The sequence below is a fragment of the Bubalus kerabau genome, chromosome 4 (assembly GCF_029407905.1).
Source record: "Bubalus kerabau isolate K-KA32 ecotype Philippines breed swamp buffalo chromosome 4, PCC_UOA_SB_1v2, whole genome shotgun sequence".
Taxonomy (NCBI): Eukaryota; Metazoa; Chordata; class Mammalia; order Artiodactyla; family Bovidae; genus Bubalus; species Bubalus kerabau.
The window spans coordinates 128,721,451-128,737,657 of NC_073627.1; the positions used below are offsets into that span (position 1 = coordinate 128,721,451).

The 16,207-nt window shown below is 42.7% G+C and overlaps 1 long non-coding RNA gene and 2 pseudogenes across 1 annotated transcript; 1 reads left to right on the forward strand and 2 right to left on the reverse strand.

Annotated features, from left to right (window-relative positions):
- Window positions 1-3,426: 3,426 nt before the first annotated feature.
- LOC129651609 (uncharacterized) lies at window positions 3,427-5,932 on the reverse strand. The gene is made up of 4 exons (XR_008714241.1): window positions 5,501-5,932; window positions 4,965-5,087; window positions 4,519-4,584; window positions 3,427-4,143 (listed from the first exon to the last, which is right to left on the reverse strand). It is a non-coding gene; the product is annotated as an uncharacterized LOC129651609 (long non-coding RNA).
- Window positions 5,933-6,882: 950 nt separating this feature from the next.
- On the reverse strand, window positions 6,883-15,846 carry LOC129650962 (translation machinery-associated protein 16-like; annotated as a pseudogene).
- Window positions 12,045-13,362, forward strand: LOC129651608 (high mobility group protein B3-like; annotated as a pseudogene).
- Window positions 15,847-16,207: the final 361 nt, after the last annotated feature.

Consider the following 16,207-nt stretch of genomic DNA (forward strand, 5'->3'; position numbering starts at 1 on the left):
ACAGTAGAATAATATTCAGCCGTAAGAAAAGAATGAAATAATGCCATCTGCAGCAACATGGATGCAACTAGAGATTATCATACTAAGTGAAGTAAGTCAGAAAGAGAAAGACAAATACTGTATGATATCACTTACACGTGGAATCTAAACCATGGCACAAATGAACGTATCTACAAAACAGGAACAGACTCACAGATACAGAGAACAGACTTGTGGTTGCCAAGAGGGACGTGGGAAAGAGAGGGGTTAGTAGATACAAGCTATTATATACATTTAGAATGGATAAGCAAGGTCCTCCTGTATAGCACAGGGAATGGTATCCTTTCTCCTGGGATAAACCATAATAGTAAAGAAAAAACTTTTTTTTTTAAAGAAATACATATATATATATATATATACATATATATGTATGTATGTATAATAACTGAGTTACTTTGCTGTACACCAGAAATTAGCACAACATTGTAAATCAACTATACATCAATAAAAACTTTGAAAAATTCACGCTTTAAAAGTGTGCAGATGTTTCTATCATATCACATATTTGTGAAGCCATCCCCATTGTCTATTTCTAGCACATTTTCATCACCCTAAAAAGAAACTTCATATCCATTCACATAACTCTCAATTTCCCACTCCTGTCAGCCCTTAGCAAACACTAATCTACATTTTGTCCCTATGAATTTACCTATTCTGAATATTTCCCAGAAACAGAATGATACAGTATGTGGCTTTTCTGACTGGCTTCCTCCATTTAACATGATTCCAAGTTCATCCATGTTGTAGCTCGCATCAGTACTTCATTCCTTTTTATGGCCAAATAATACTGCAGTGTATAGATACACCACATTTCTCCTTTTCTCAATTGATGGATATTTGGGTTGTTTCCACATCTGGGTAGTTATGAAGAATGCTGCTATGAGCATCATGTATGAGTCTTTGAATGAAGAATATACGAACATATGGTTTCCCTGAATAAGTGTTCCTTGGATTGCTGCAAGACTTTGATTAATTTTCAGAGTTCAGAAAAAGTTGATTTTGACAATTTTTGCCAATTTTGACAATTCTCACTGTGTGTATGGAGAGGATTTTTGGAGATCCTTACTCTGCCATTTTGCCAATGTCACCCTGAATCACTTCATTTTAAACCCTATATTAGTATTTGATGAATCAAAATAAACTGAATTTTAAAGGTAAGTGACCCCAAAGGTTGTCTTCTAAGACCTGCCTCTGTTTTTAAATTTATTGTTTCTGATGGGCCAAATGTTGAGTGAAATAAGGGGCCAACTAAGCGAGTTAGACCTTCAATCTGCCTCTGGGTAGGGCTTCAGGGCTGGGAACAGTGCAATTGTGTTTCTTGACGAGATGGCCGTTCCCGCAGAGCAAGCTGCTGCCATGGGGGATGAGCACCCTTGGCCAGTGGGAGGAGGCTGGCTTGTGGCTCTAACTGGCTGTAGGACCTTGTTCCAGGCTTCAAGCCCCCAGCTTTATGATTTACCATGATCGGGGGTCCCCAGAAGCCACAAGGATGCTCTACTCTGGGAAGGCCAAGTATTTCCAAGTTTTTATGGCAACTCTTGGGGACTCTTGGTTGTTAAATGGGGACTCTTGGTTGCACACAAGGACACTTTTGCACATCATAACTTCTGTAGAATTTCCTGTTCAGATAGATTGGGGGTATTGTCTGGCAGCAGCAGGATGTATAAGTTGACTTCTGTAAGTTGACCTCTGTTGTTCCTTGGGGATGAGGTATGGTCACTTCTCTTGGGTTGGCAGGAAAGCAGATTATTCATGCCCGTATGGAAGATGGAGGAGCTGAGGCCAGAGCAGGGCCAGACTATTTCAGCTGCCCCTCACTTGCCTCTAAGTCCTCAAAAGGGCTTGGCTGGAGCTCTTTGTGTTCCAGTTTCCAACTGGTTTTTCCTGTAGATGGCCCCATGGCAGGGTGGAGTTTATCCAGGTCAATATGGAGTCTTACTCTTGGAGATAAAAATCCAATTGCAGAATTCTGGCTCAGTAGGGATAAATAAGAGAAGGGCTAGGTGATGGAGTTGATGGAGATGAGTGGGAAATATGAGGGGCTACCCTTGGGGGCCAAGAGGATCTCAGGATGTGCTAATGAAACAATGTCTAGAAGGAGGGATGTTAAATTTCTACATACTCTGGGTTGCATCATACTTTTCTGGGGTTTTGTGTCCTGGTGTATGTCTAAGGTAGGAAGGGCATCCTGGGAACTATATTGTGTTAGAACAAGTGAAGGATTAGAAGCTGTCTAGCTAAAGAGGGACAGATTCAAGGAACATGGTCTACAGATCTCTAATGGGCTGTCCTGGGGCAGAGAAAGCCAGTTAGAGAGACCCCCTTGAGGGCTAAGTTGGGTTCAGTGGGGGAAGTTGCAGGGAGGTAGCCTTAAGCTCAGCATTGAAAAGACCTCTGTAACAGGTTGAATGTCCACATAGGTAAGTGTGGGTTCAAGTCTGTAGGCAGTAATCCCCCAGTCAGCCCTAAGGGGCCAGAACAAGAGAGTTCTAGAAAGTGTTCTGTACCACATCTGAAATAATGTTCTCTTAAAAACATGTTGTGGAGAAGGCAATGGCACCCCACTCCAGTACTCTTGCCTGGAAAATCCCATGGGCGGAAGAGCCTGGTAGACTGCAGTCCATGGGGTCACAAAGAGTCGGAATGACTGAGCGACTTCACTTTCACTTTTCACTTTCATGCATTGGAGAAGGAAATGGCAACCCACTCCAGTGTTCTTGCCTGGAGAATCCCAGGGACAGGGGAGCCTGGTGGGCTGCCATCTATGGGGTCGCACAGAGTCGGACACGACTGAAGCGACTTAGCAGCAGCAGCAGCAGCAAAAACATGTTGAAGCTGGGCACGGTCATTGTACCTTCAGATCTAGCCTTCCTACATTCCAGATCTCCAAAGGGATGTCCCTAACCCCTCCCTGCCACCCCCCATTCCCCACCAGTTTAGCATCAATCAGAAACCAGGCATTCTCCTAGACTTCTCCCCTTCTCCCACTCACGTCAATAGATCAGCCAATCACCAGATTCTGACAGAGACAACCTCAGGCCAGCTCTTGCGTCTGGCCACCTTTCTCCATCCCATTGCTGCTGTCTTAACTCAGATTTTTACCATTTCTTGTCCCGTCCTTTGTTACAGATTCCTATCTGTTCAGGGGTAATCTTAACTGATGATCCTTAAATGCAGTCTGATCATTTTAGCACTTTGAAATATTTACCATCTCTCCATACTCTCAGGATAAAGCATAAACAGTTTAACATGATATTCAACCCACCTTTCTGGGATCACTCTTCTCCAGGTGCTTCATGCTCCAGCCACATGTCATGACCACCTGGCCTTTGTTTATATCAGCTTTTTGTATAAAGTTCTCTTTCCTGGCTTTTTTTTTTTTCGCTTGTTTGTTTTTTAGGTTTTCAGAAAGATTGATCAGAAAGTGCAGAGTTCTCACACACACACAACCCCCTCCAGTTTCCCCTGTTATTTACATCTTGTGTTAGTGTAATATATTTTCCCACAACTAATGAACCAATGTTGATACATTATTATTAAGTCCATAGTTTACATTAGGGTTCACTCTTTGTGCTGTACATTCTGACAAATGCATGGTGACATGTTTCCACTATTACTGTATCATACAGAACAATTTCACTGCCCTAAAAACCCCTGTACTCTTCCCTTTAATCCCTCAAAACCAGGTCAAAATCTATCCATCTTTTAGGATCTTATGTAGATACTACCTCCTCCAGGAAACTTTCACTAATTCTATCGACTGAAAATATTTACTCTCTTCTCTTAATAATCAGTAGCATATATGGCACATCTTTTCCATCCTGGGTGCTATACCAATCCTCTCTCTCTCTTCCATATACCAACTCTGCTGGATAGATTCTAGCTTCCAGATGAAGAAACAGAGGCTCCTTTATTGAAATGACGTGCTTACGACCTTACAACTAGCAAGTATGAAGATTGAGATGTGAACCCAGGTCTGTTTGCCTCCAGACCCGCCAAGAGGCCTTTTCAAGTCCTTGACCTCATTCACTGTTTGGTTTCCACCCTGGACTGAGAACTTGAGTTCAGGTGCAATCTCTGGGTCCTTAGAATCCAGCACAGAGCCTAAAACAGATCAAGGTTTTAAGGTAAATGTGAACAGATTGAAAAGTATTTTGTTCATCGGAATTCTGATAAACTACTAGTTGGAAGTGCCAAAGGAAAAAATCCAGAGTCTTTGGTCTGTCTGCAGGAAAAATTTGCCCCATTCACTCCAGCAAACGCTCTGGGCTGAGCCTCTTGAGTGAACCTGTTAATTCCAGTGACAATGACCTGAAGTTGTGTGTGAGTCTGTTAGTGCGGGAGGATCCCTCTCCCCTATTCCTAGGACGCTCTTAGGAGGGAAATGGACTCCTTTCATCTCAGCCTGGAGAGGGCTGGAGAGGCCCAGCCTTCCCGCTGGGCTCTGCTGGAGATGGGCCAGGCCCCGAGTGTGCTCACGTGTGTGCACTTGAACTCCAGCATCTTCTCTTCTTCACAATCACACCACCAGATGCGTAGTTCTCTCTGCGAATGCAATTTATATGTCTGAACATGAACGGAGGATTTGTGAGCCTTCAAGGCTGGGGCTTTGGAAATTACCTCGGCAGGCCAGGGCTGCTGGGTAGAGACCTAGGGTTTTAGGAGACTTTGGGGGAATTATTTTCAAAGGTGCTGAGGCTCCTCCTGGCGGGAGGAAGGGCCATCCCCATTCCACATCCTCCCCCAGGCCCTTCCTAGGGTCCGTTTTGAAACAAACCCAATAAGACTTTCTGGTTTAACAGTGATCACGAGGGAGCTACACAACGTGGGAGAACAAAGGCTCATTTACCAGGTCAGCTGGGCAGGGAGTGAGGGGAAACGGGAGCGGGTCGAGCTTGGGCTCCCGTCCAGTATTGGGCACTCACCAGCTGGAAGCATCAGTCAAGTTTTAAATCTCCGCCTCAGCGCCTACCTGAGGAAGTTGAGAGGGATAAAAAATGTACACCAGGAGGCTGTCTCATTTTGCAAAAAGACGCAGGCTTTTGTATCTGCAAAATTTGTATGGTCTCAGGCAAGCTATTTCACCTCTCGGAGTCTCCTTTGTGTTATTTGTAAATTTGGAAATAATAATGGTTACCCTGCAGGATTGTTTTTTATTATTATTGTATTTAATTTTTCTGCTGCAGCACGTGGGATCCTAGTTCCCTAACCAGGAATCACACCTGCACCCCTTGTGTTGTAAGTGCAGAGTCTTAATAACCACTGGACCACCAAGGAGGTCCAGTGCAGCATTGCTTTGAGGGACTAAATGAGATAGTATGTAGGAAGTGCCCAGAGTAGCGCTGGTACCTAATAAGGGTTCAGCATCAGCTGCCTTCTCTCTCTTTGGCATGTCAGTCACGCTCTCCCACCCACTCCAGGGCCTCAGCCACCACCTCTGTCTGAAGTGCTCCTCACTCACCTAACACAGTGCTCCAACCCCCATCATCTCTCTTGACTGACAATCCTGAGTCGATTTTCTCCCCACTTGAGGGGACCTTATTGCCTTCTGTTCTGCCTACAAAAGGCTCTTTCTGAACCGTTTTGACCATGTCTTTTTCCTGCTTATAAAACCTCTTACGACTTCCCTTTGCCTACACGATAAAACCTAACCTCCTTTCCACCTTTCACCTTTCCAGTCTTGCTTTATCTTGCTTTAAGTAGATGTCATACTGCTGTATCAGGTCCGGTGACTGTGGCTCCCTGTTTTAAGCATCTGTTATCCCTGTTTCTTGGGTGTCATTGATCTTTCTCCCTCCCAAGTTGAGGATGGTTTCTGTACTGAATTTTGAAGATGATGATTTCTTGACCTAGTTTAAGAAAGTATTCTATGGAAAAACAAAAAAAAACATTTTTTTCTTTATACCTCAGAAGCCACCTGAGTTTTGCCATGGATTTATTCACTGTTTTCCTATGAGCCAGCTGTAGAAAGATCAGAACATCCCATTTCTTTGTAATTTCCCTGTGCTGAGTTGCAGGCCTGGAAAATGATAGATGCCTAAAATTGATCAGGGTAATCGATGCTACGTGAAGTATTTACACATGATGGATGTATCATCTGCCAGATGTGAGTCTTGGCAACGGCTTGCTTGTTTATAAAACCCCAGAGATCTCATTTGTATTAGTGACTAATGTTTGCACATGGAGCTGTTTGCAGTGTTTTAGAAATGACTATTTATTCGACATGCCCACCTTTCTCCTTTACTTTCCCATTTATCACAAGTCTTGCTGCTCCTTCCTACATAACAAAATTAGGGTTTTCTTCAACCTTCTTTCTCTTTGACCTTGCTGATATATGGGGGTGTTTTCACTTTGCATTTCCAACTGGGCTTCCATTTCCCCTCTCCCTCTAATTAAAAACTTATGTGTTGTTGGTATTATCTCCTGAGGCTCTGACTACTCATTACCCATTACTGTACCTACAAATAAACTCTAACACCCCTCATATGGCATTTAGAATCCTCCCCAACCTGGCTTCTGCTGATCTTTCCAGCTGTATGTCTTACTGAGGATCCCAGCATTGGACAGGGATATTCTTGTAAGTGACAGAAACGTAGCCTGCCTGACCAGCTTATTCCCACAGAAGTATTTATTGTAAGATCCCTGTCTATGAAGAAAGATCTGCCTGAATGAGCGCAGTTCTGGGAATCTCAAAGACAGGAACCAGGGTCTCCAAGATTGTCATTAACTACCATAACACCATTTCTGCTTCCTCTCATTTTTGCTTGTCTTACGTGTCATTCTCTCCTGCAGATAGGTTTTCCTACACCTGGCAAGCAATAAGGCCACTGTCAGCTGAACTCCTCAATCGGGAAAGTACACCTTTTCCCAGTTGCCCTGGGGGAGGAACTCTGAGTGGCCTGGCTTGGGCCCCTTATATTCCTGGGTGAGTCTCACTAGCTGGGGCATGAGGAGTGATAACTGGCCCAGCCCGCATTGCTGGCCTGACTCTGAGGCCAGGAGGGCAGTGCTGGCTCCTAGACAAAGGGGTGGGGGGGTGCACTGGGCACACAGAACTCCATGGCTGCTGCTGCTACTGCTAAGTCGCTTCAGTCATGTCCGCCTCTGTGGGACCCCATAGATGGCAGCCCACCAGGCTCCCCCGTCCCTGGGTTCTCCAGGCAAGAACACTGGAGTGGGTTGCCATTTCCTTCTCCAATGCATGAAAGTGAAAAGTGAAAGTGAAGTCGCTCAGTCGTGTCCGACCCTCAGCGACCCCATGGACTGCAGCCTTCCAGGCTCCTCCATCCAAGGGATTTTCCAGGCAAGAGTACTGGAGTGGGGTGCCTACCATTCCTATTTCCTGGACTAGCCACAGTGTGTGTTCCATTCAGTAACAACCGGCGCTCTGTGCCAGGTTCCTAGCCCTTCCTAGCTCAGTCACCTGAGCTCACAGTCTGGTGGAGGAAACAAATACTCAACAGGTCATTACAATGCAGAGTGTAGTGTGCGGCGATAGAGACACACTCAGAATGCTGTCAGAGCACAGGCGGGAGGCCTTGGACTCAACCTGTCTCAGTCAAGGAGAATTCTTTTGGAAGAGTGACAGGAGCCTGAGAATACCAGATTCTTACAGAACAGCAGGAGGGAATGAGGTAATGAGGGAGGGAAGGGCATTCCAGGTGAACAACTGCGTGAGGGCCCAGAAGTATAAGGGATTCAGGAAGGAGGAGCTGTGGTGATGGTGATGGGGGCGGGGGTTGGGAAAAGTGGGTAAGGCTCTTAAATGCTCACTTCTGGCTTTGTCTCCCCTTCTCCCCCTGAACTGAACTCCAACTTTCACCTTCAATACGAACCTCTAAAGCTGTCCTGTCTTTGAATCTGGAGATAGTGAACTACAGCTTATCACAGCTTCCTCGGGGACTCTGCAGTGTCTCAGGTGCCTCTCTGTTAGGCTTCTGTTCTGCCTCCTTTCAGTTATTTATTTACATATCTGAGGTCCTTTATCGCATCAAAAGACCCTTGGATGCAGTAACCATGCCCTAAATGTCCTTCTCTCTCACACAGCATGGCTTAGCACAGGTCCTTGTTCATTATCCAAAAAATAATTCTTGAATTGTGATCACTTGGCTAATTGGGCATTTTCCCCCGTTGGGATCAACTAGCAAAATTCCACTGGCTTCATGTGAGTAGAAAGAATCTTTAAAATTATCTATCAACATTTTATCAGCATAGCCAGTGTTTTTTTCTTCTGCCAAAACAAAAAGAGCTTTATAGATTTTAGTGATTATAAAGTTGATACATATGCATACATATAATGTAAGTAATACATAAAAGCGTTAGAATAAATTTAAAACTACACAGGATTCCATCTCCCAAAGGCAACCACTGTTGATATTTCAGATAACAACTTTCCAGACATTTCTCTATAAATCCAGCTGTAAATAACATATCACTTTGTAAGAAGGTAGTTCAAAATACAACATAAGCTAAGTTTCAGAGTTATAAGTTTAAAATAATTTAATAGTTGAGTAAAATGTTTTTTTCTAGATTATCTAAATGAATTCTTGATGTTCTCTGAGGGATTAAGCAACCACTCAATATTTGTTTTGGAAAGTTCTACCTGCTCTTTCTCATTGAAGTATAATTTACATACCATAACATTCACCCTTTTAAAGTGTATAATTCAGTAGATTTTAGCAGGCTCACAGACTGTACAACTCTCACCAGAACATTTCATCATCCCCTATACCCTTTAGGCCATCACTCTCCATTCATCTCTCGCTTTAGCCCCTGGCAACCACTAGTCTCTCTATCTCTATGGATTTGCCTATTTTGGACATGCCATAGAAATGGAATCCTATAATGTGCTGTACTTGGTGTCTAGTTTCTATCATGTAGCATAAGTGTTCAAGGTTCATTGCGTTCTAACAAGAGTCAGTAATTCAGTCCTTTTTAAGGCTGAACAATATCATATTGTATAGATATACCATATTTTGCTTATCCATTCATCAGTTGATGGACATTTGAGTTGTTTCTACTTTTTGGCTATTATGAATAACATTGTAGTGAACATTCATGTAAAAGTTTTTATCTGAACATATGTTTTCACTTCTCTTGGTAGTATACCCAGGAGTAGAGTATATGGTCATATGGTAACTCTTTGCATAATGATTTAAGAAACTGCCAAACTATTTTCTAAGGCAGTTGTATCCTTTTACATTCCCACTATCTATGTATAAATTTATGATTTCTCTACACCCTCAACAACAGTTGTTATTGTCTGTCTTTTCTATTATGACCATTCTAGTGGTCATAATAGAAAAGACAGTGGGTATGAGGGGCTTCTCCAGTGGCTCAGCTGGTAAAGAACCTGCCTGCCAAAGCAAGAGATACAAGAGATGTGGGTTTGATTCCTGTGTCAAGAAGATCCCTTGGAGGAGGAAATAGCAACCCACTTCAGTATTCTTGGGGGCTTCCCTGGTGACTCAGTTGGTAAAGAATCTGCCTGCAATGCAGAAGACCTGAGTTCAATCCCTAGGTGGGGAAGATCCCCTGGAGAAGGGAACGGCAACACACTCCACTATTCTTGCCTGGGAAATCCCCGGACAGAGGGGCTTCAGTTCAGTTCAGTTCAGTCACTCAGTCGCGTCCAACTCTTTGCGACCCCATGAATCGCAGCACGCCAGGCCTCCCTGTCCATTACCATCTCCCGGAGTTCACTCAAACTCATGTCCATCGAGTCGGTGATGCCATCCAGCCATCTCATCCTCTGTCGTCCCCCTTTCCTCCTGCCCCCAGTCCCTCCCAGCATCACAGTCTTCTCCAATGAGTTAACTCTTCGCACGAGGTGGCCAAAGTACTGTAGTTTCAGCCTCAGCATCATTCCTTCCAAAGAACACCCAGGGCTGATCTCCTTCAGAATGGACTGGTTGGATCTCCTTGCAGTCCAAGGCACTCTCAAGAGTCTTCTCCAACACCATAGTTCAAAAGCATCAATTCTTCGGCACTCAGCTTTATTCACAGTCCAACTCTCTTCACAGTCCATACGTGACCACTGGAAAAACCATAGCCTTGACCAGAGGGGCTTGGCAGGCTACAATCCATGGGGTCACAGAGAGTCAACATGACTGAGCCATTAACACCTTCACTTTGGGAGTACTCTAGGGGCTCAGATGGTAAAGAATTTGCCTGCATTATGGGAGACCCAGGTTTGAACCCTGGTCTGGGAAAATCCCCTGGGGAAGGAATGGCAACCCACTCCAGTATTCTTGCCTTGAGCATTTAATGGACAGAGGAGTTTAGTGGGCTACAGTCCATGGGATCGCAAAGAGTCGGACACGACTGAGTAGCTAACACACTCAGTATTCTTGCCTGGAAAATTCCATGGACCAGAGGAGCCTGGCAGGCTACATTCCACCAGGCCACAAACAGTAGGACACAACTGAATGCACGTGAGTGCTCAAATACACATGCACACACACATACACACACACACAGAGTGAGTATGAAGTAGTATTTCACTGTAGTTTTGATTTGCATTTCCCTAATAATTAATAATATTCATGTGTTTATTGGCAGTTTATATATCTTCTTTAGAGAAAAGTTTATTTCTTCAAGTCCTTTATCCACTTTTTGTTTGGGATATTTATCTTTTTATTGCTGAGTTTTAAAAGTTCTTTAAAAATTCTGGATACTAGACCTTTATCAGATACAGGATTTGCAAATATTTTCTCCCATTCTGTGGCTTATCTCTTTAGTTTCTTGATACTATCCTTTGAGAAGCAAACATTTTTAAGTTTGATGAATTCTAATTTGTTATTTTTCTTTTGTGGCTTGTGTTTTAGGTGCCATTCTAAGCAATCACTATCTAATACAAGGTCATGAAGATATACACCCATATTTTATTATAATTGTTTTATAGTTTTAGCTTTTACATTTAGATATTTAGTCCATTTTGAGTTAATTTTTGTATGTGGTATGAGAGAGAGGTCCAACTTCATTCTCTTACATTTGGAGATCTTGTTCGAGGACCATTTGTTGAGAAAACAACATTGAACTGTCTTGAGGAAAATCAACTGATTATAAATATATGGGTTTATATCTGAACTCTCAATTCTATTCTATTGATCAATAGGTCTACCCTTATACTAGATCCAAGTGGTCTTGATTAGTATAGCTTTGAAATAAATTTTAAAATTAGGAAGTATAAGTCCTCTAACATTTTTCTTCCTTTGCAAAATTGTTTTGTCTATTCTGGATCTCTTACATTTCTCTATGAATTTAAGGATTAGATAGTTTCTTAAAAACAAACAATCCAGCTAGATTTTGGTAGGGATTGAGTTGAATCTATAGATTAATTTGAAGAATATTGCTATTTTAAGTTCATGAACATGAGATTCTTTGTATTTATTTAGCTCTTAATTTCTTTTAATGATGTTTTAGAATTTCAGTGTGTGGATCTTAAATTTCTGTCTTGAATTTATTCCTAAATGGTTTATTCTTTCAGTACAACTGCACATGGAGTTGTTTTCTGAATTTCATTTTTGGATTCTTCATTGCTAGTATACAGAAACAGAACAGTATTTTGTATATAGATCTTGTATCCCACAATCTTGCTGAATTTATTAGTCTAAAAGTGTGTGTCTGTGAATTTCTTAAGATTTTCTTTATATAAGACTAGCCATCTGATAGTTTTACTTCTTTCTTTCCAGTCTGGATGTCTTTTATTTCTGATTTTTGCCTAATTGCCCTGGCTAAAAACTCCATTACAATGCTGGGAAATATTATGAGAAAATCCTTATTTTGGGAGAAGGCTTTCAGGCTCTCACCATGAAGACTTTTTCTCATTTTAATGTTTGGCAATTTCTTCAGATAAAAATCCTATTTCCTAAAAGTTTTCAGATTATCTGCATTTAAAATGTCTGGAGAGGCGGCTCTCATGGAGGCAGCTAGCGCGAGGCTGTGGAGCGCTGAGCCGCGCGTCCTGCCCTGTGCTGCCCAGACTAGCCAACAATACAGTCAAGATGGCTAAAGGTGATCCCAAGAAACCAAAGGCAAGATGTTTGCTTATGCCTTCTTTGTGCAGACATGCAGAGAGGAACATAAGAAGAAAAACCCAGAGGTCCCTGTCGATTTTGCTGAATTTTCCAAGAAATGCTCTGAGAGGTGGAAGACCACGTCAGGGAAAGAGAAGTCGAAATTCGATGAAATGGCAAAGGCGGATAAAGTGCGCTATGATCAGGAAATGAAGGATTACGGATCAGCTAAGGGAGGCAGGAAGAAGAAGGACCCTAATGCCCCCAAGAGACCACCGTCTGGATTTTTCCTATTCTGCTCTGAATTCCACCCCAAGATCAAGTCTACAAACCCTGGCTTCTCTATTGGAGATGTGGCAAAGAAGCTGGGTGAGATGTGGAATAACTTAAAGTGACAGTGAGAAGCAGCCATACATCAACAAGGCAGCGGAAGCTGAAGTATGAGAAGGATGTCGCAGACTCTAAGTCTAAAGGGAAGTTTGATGGCGCCAAGGGTCCTGCTAAAGTTGCCCGGAAAAAGGTGGAAGAGGAAGACGAAGAGGAGGAGGAGGAGGAGGGAGAGGGTGAATTAAAACAAACAAACAAACCTGTTGATCTGTCTCCTTGTGAATACCTTAGAGTAGGGAGTGCCTTGATTGACACACCTCTCATCCAAGAGGTGTCTGTTGCCCTCATTATGTTTAATTACCCAGTTGGATCATGATCATGTGTAGTCCCTCAAAGTGCTCTAGCAATTGTCAGTGGTTTACATTAAGTGGCCATGGGTGTCCAGAGCACCTGGAAACTGTTTCAAAGTTGTGCATATTTCCAAATATTTTTAAGGTGAAAAGGCTCTCATGTTCTCCTCACTCTGTGCACATTGCTGTTGGTGTGACAAGGCATTTAAAGATGTTTCTGGCATTAAAAAAAAAATTTCTAAGGTGGTGTGTTAATTCTATGGTCATTGGCTAGAAATCCCGAGTTCCCAACTGTACATATCTATAGTCTGTAAAAAGAACAAAGCAACCGAGACACACTCTTGATGCTCCTTGCTTGGTATGGAGGCTGTGGGGGCAATGCCTTCTGGAGGGGCGGTAGCTCAGGGCCTGTACTGTGGGGCTGGACCTGTGGACACTGCAGTGGGCATCCATTTAGCTTCAGATTGTCTTGTTTTTGTATACGGTGACATAGCATCCTGCTGCCATTCTTAGCTGTGGAAAAGGCGGGGGAGTGGGGTGGTGGCGGTGGTCAGCAAGCATGACAAGTGTTTTGGATCCTTTTTAGTTGAAGTGCGGTAGTTTTAAAATGTTTTTTGTTTTTTGTTTTTTTTTTAAACAAACTGTAGAGCTGTTCATTGTCAGCAAAGCCAAGAGCCACTGCACCAGTGGAAGTTCAAGAACCTTCTGTACTAAACATGATCTGCAATGTTGTTATTTTTTTTTTGTATGTTTAGAATGTTGAAATGTTCTTGAAGTTAAATAAACAGTCTTACATTTAAAAATAAATAAATAAAGTGTCTGGAATCTCGAGGCTATAGCCTTGGTACTGCTGCCCGCTCTCGCTCCAGGGTCTGCTTGATGACTGCCTCCTGCGAGCAGCGCCGCCCCCCACCCTCCCCCGCCGCCTGTGCTTGATGCAGCTCTGTAACTCAATCTGCTGCAGCTCGCTACTGAATTGATTCAAATACCTTTCAATTAATTCACAAGCATCTCTTTGAATATCCCACTTTTTTGAGGTTCAAGATGATTTTGAAACCACTGCAGTTTTTCACCAATAAGGTTGAGATCCAACACCTTTTCATTCTTCAGTTTTCCCTTTTTTTTCTTGTTTGTGGGCCTCTTAATTTGAGTTGCTTTTTTACTGTACGTATGGATGACTTTTTTCTTGTCCTACATTTTTTCCCTTTGGTGCTTTAGGCTAAAAGAAATGTAAGTTAAAACTTCTGGATTTATTTGGTGGTTCAGTGATCGAGAATCCGCCTGCCAATGCAGGGACACCGTAAAAATACCTGCTCCAGGAAGATTCTACAGGCCCCGGGGCAACTAAGCCCACAAGTGGCAACTGTTTAAGCCCCTGGACCTAGAGCCTGTGCTTGTGATCAAGTCCTCATGGTGAGGAAGCTCTAGATCTCCGACTCACATGCCTGCACTCACCTTCGGTGGCAGCGGCAGTTCACAAGGTGACTCGCTCTTTTTTAATTCACTTAAAAAAAATTTCTCTTCTTCAGTTGAATCACCTCAATTGACCTAACTGCAAGTTTGCTGATTCTTACTTCTGTCTGCTCAATTCTGCTGTTGAGTTCCTTTAGTAAATGTTTTTATTTTGGTTATAGTGTTAATACTTTTCAACCTCAAATTTCTATTTGGTGTGTCTTTATAATTTCTATCTCTTTATTGTTATTCTCTATTTGCTGAGACATTATTCTCATTCTTTTATTTAATTCTTTAGATATTGTTTCTTTGCCTTCTTTGAACATAATTGTGTGTGTGTGTGTTAGTTGCTTAGTCGTGTCCGACTCTTTGCAACCCCATAGACTGTAGCCCACCAGGCCCCTCCGTCCGTGGGATTCTCCAGGCAAGAACACTGGAGTGGGTTGCCATTTCCTTCTCCAAAAGGAACTATAGAAAGAAAGAAAGTCAAGTCGCTCAGTCATGTCCGACTCTTTGCGACCCCATAGACTGTAGCCTACCAGGCTCCTCCATCCATGGAATTTTCCAGACAAGAGTACTGGAGTGGGTTGCCATTTCCTTCTCCATGAACATAATTAAAAAAGCTAAGTTAAAATAACTGGGTTTCCTCAGGTAGAGTTTCTATTGATTTTCAATCAAAGCATATTGTATCATATGCTTCACTATATGACACAGTCTCTCTTTTTCTTTGCGTATCTTCTATTTTTTTGTTGTTATTGAAAACTGGACATACCTAATAAAATAAAAAGCAACTCTGGAAATCAGATTTTCCCCCCATCCTCAGAATTTGTTTCTGCTATTCCCTGGAGTGTGTCAGGGCATGTTTCCTGATATGCCTTTGTATATCTGATTGTTTTAGCCCTGCCCTAACTAGAGCTCTCATCTGCATTCTGACTCTCCCTTCTGAGTCTTGCAGGCAACCCAAGCACCTACAAATATTGGGATTTCTTGTTACCCAAGATTCCTCTGTGGTCACAGCACATTTTCACATGAGACACTTTGGATTAACTTCAAGATTTGTCTTGACATTTGGCTGAAAACTTCCTCCAGCTTTGGCTTCTGTGACAAAGACTCTATTTATTCTCCCTCTACCTCTTTCTGCTCCTCTTTGACTCTTTACTGGGCTCATCGTCTTGCTTGGGGTTTGCCATACTCTTACTTTTCTCTTTCTCCTCTCTCCAATGTATCTAGTCTTCCTCAACTGTCTCCTCTCTGTAGCTCTTCCATGTTGAAGTTGGAATGCAGTGATAATGAGAGTAAGCTTTGGAGTCAGCCAGACCTGGGTTTGATATCTGGCTTGGACATTTACAAGCTGGGGAATCTTGGACAAATTTATTTACAGCTCCATTTCTCAGTTTCTCATCTATCTAATAAGGATAATAATTATACTGCCTCAAGGAGTTTCATGAGGCTTAAAACCTTCATGTGCTCATGATAGAGTAAGTGCTCAAAAAATTAGCTTTGGGGTTCTACCGTCACTTAGACTCAGTCTATCCAAACCAAGCTCATAATTTCACTCCAAATAAACCCTCTGTCTTCCATGCTCTCCAGCCCTCTAGTCTCCTCACTTTGTGAGTCACCTGTAATCTGGACTTGTTCACTAAGACGATGACTTCCCACATGGATCTAATATCACCAGAGCTTTTGAATGCCCAGTTTTTTGTTTTCTTTATTCTTGGAGCATCATTCACTTAATCCTGCTAACTTTTCTTTCAAAATATCCCTCTCCCTATCTTTTCTTTCTGCCTTCACTGACTTTGCTCTAGCTCCACCCTCATTGAACTCTGAGTAGAGTGACACTCCCTGATACCACAGCTTCCTATCTGCCTCACAGGAGCTAGATTCCAGGCAGCTTCCTGTGGTCCCTGTGGCTCTTGTCCTTTTTTCTGGCAAGGTGGAGCCACACATTAGCCAGAGAAACTATGGGAGGGGGTTAACTGTGGGATTTGAAGGCAGGAGTTCTTGATTCTAGACGAAGCTCCG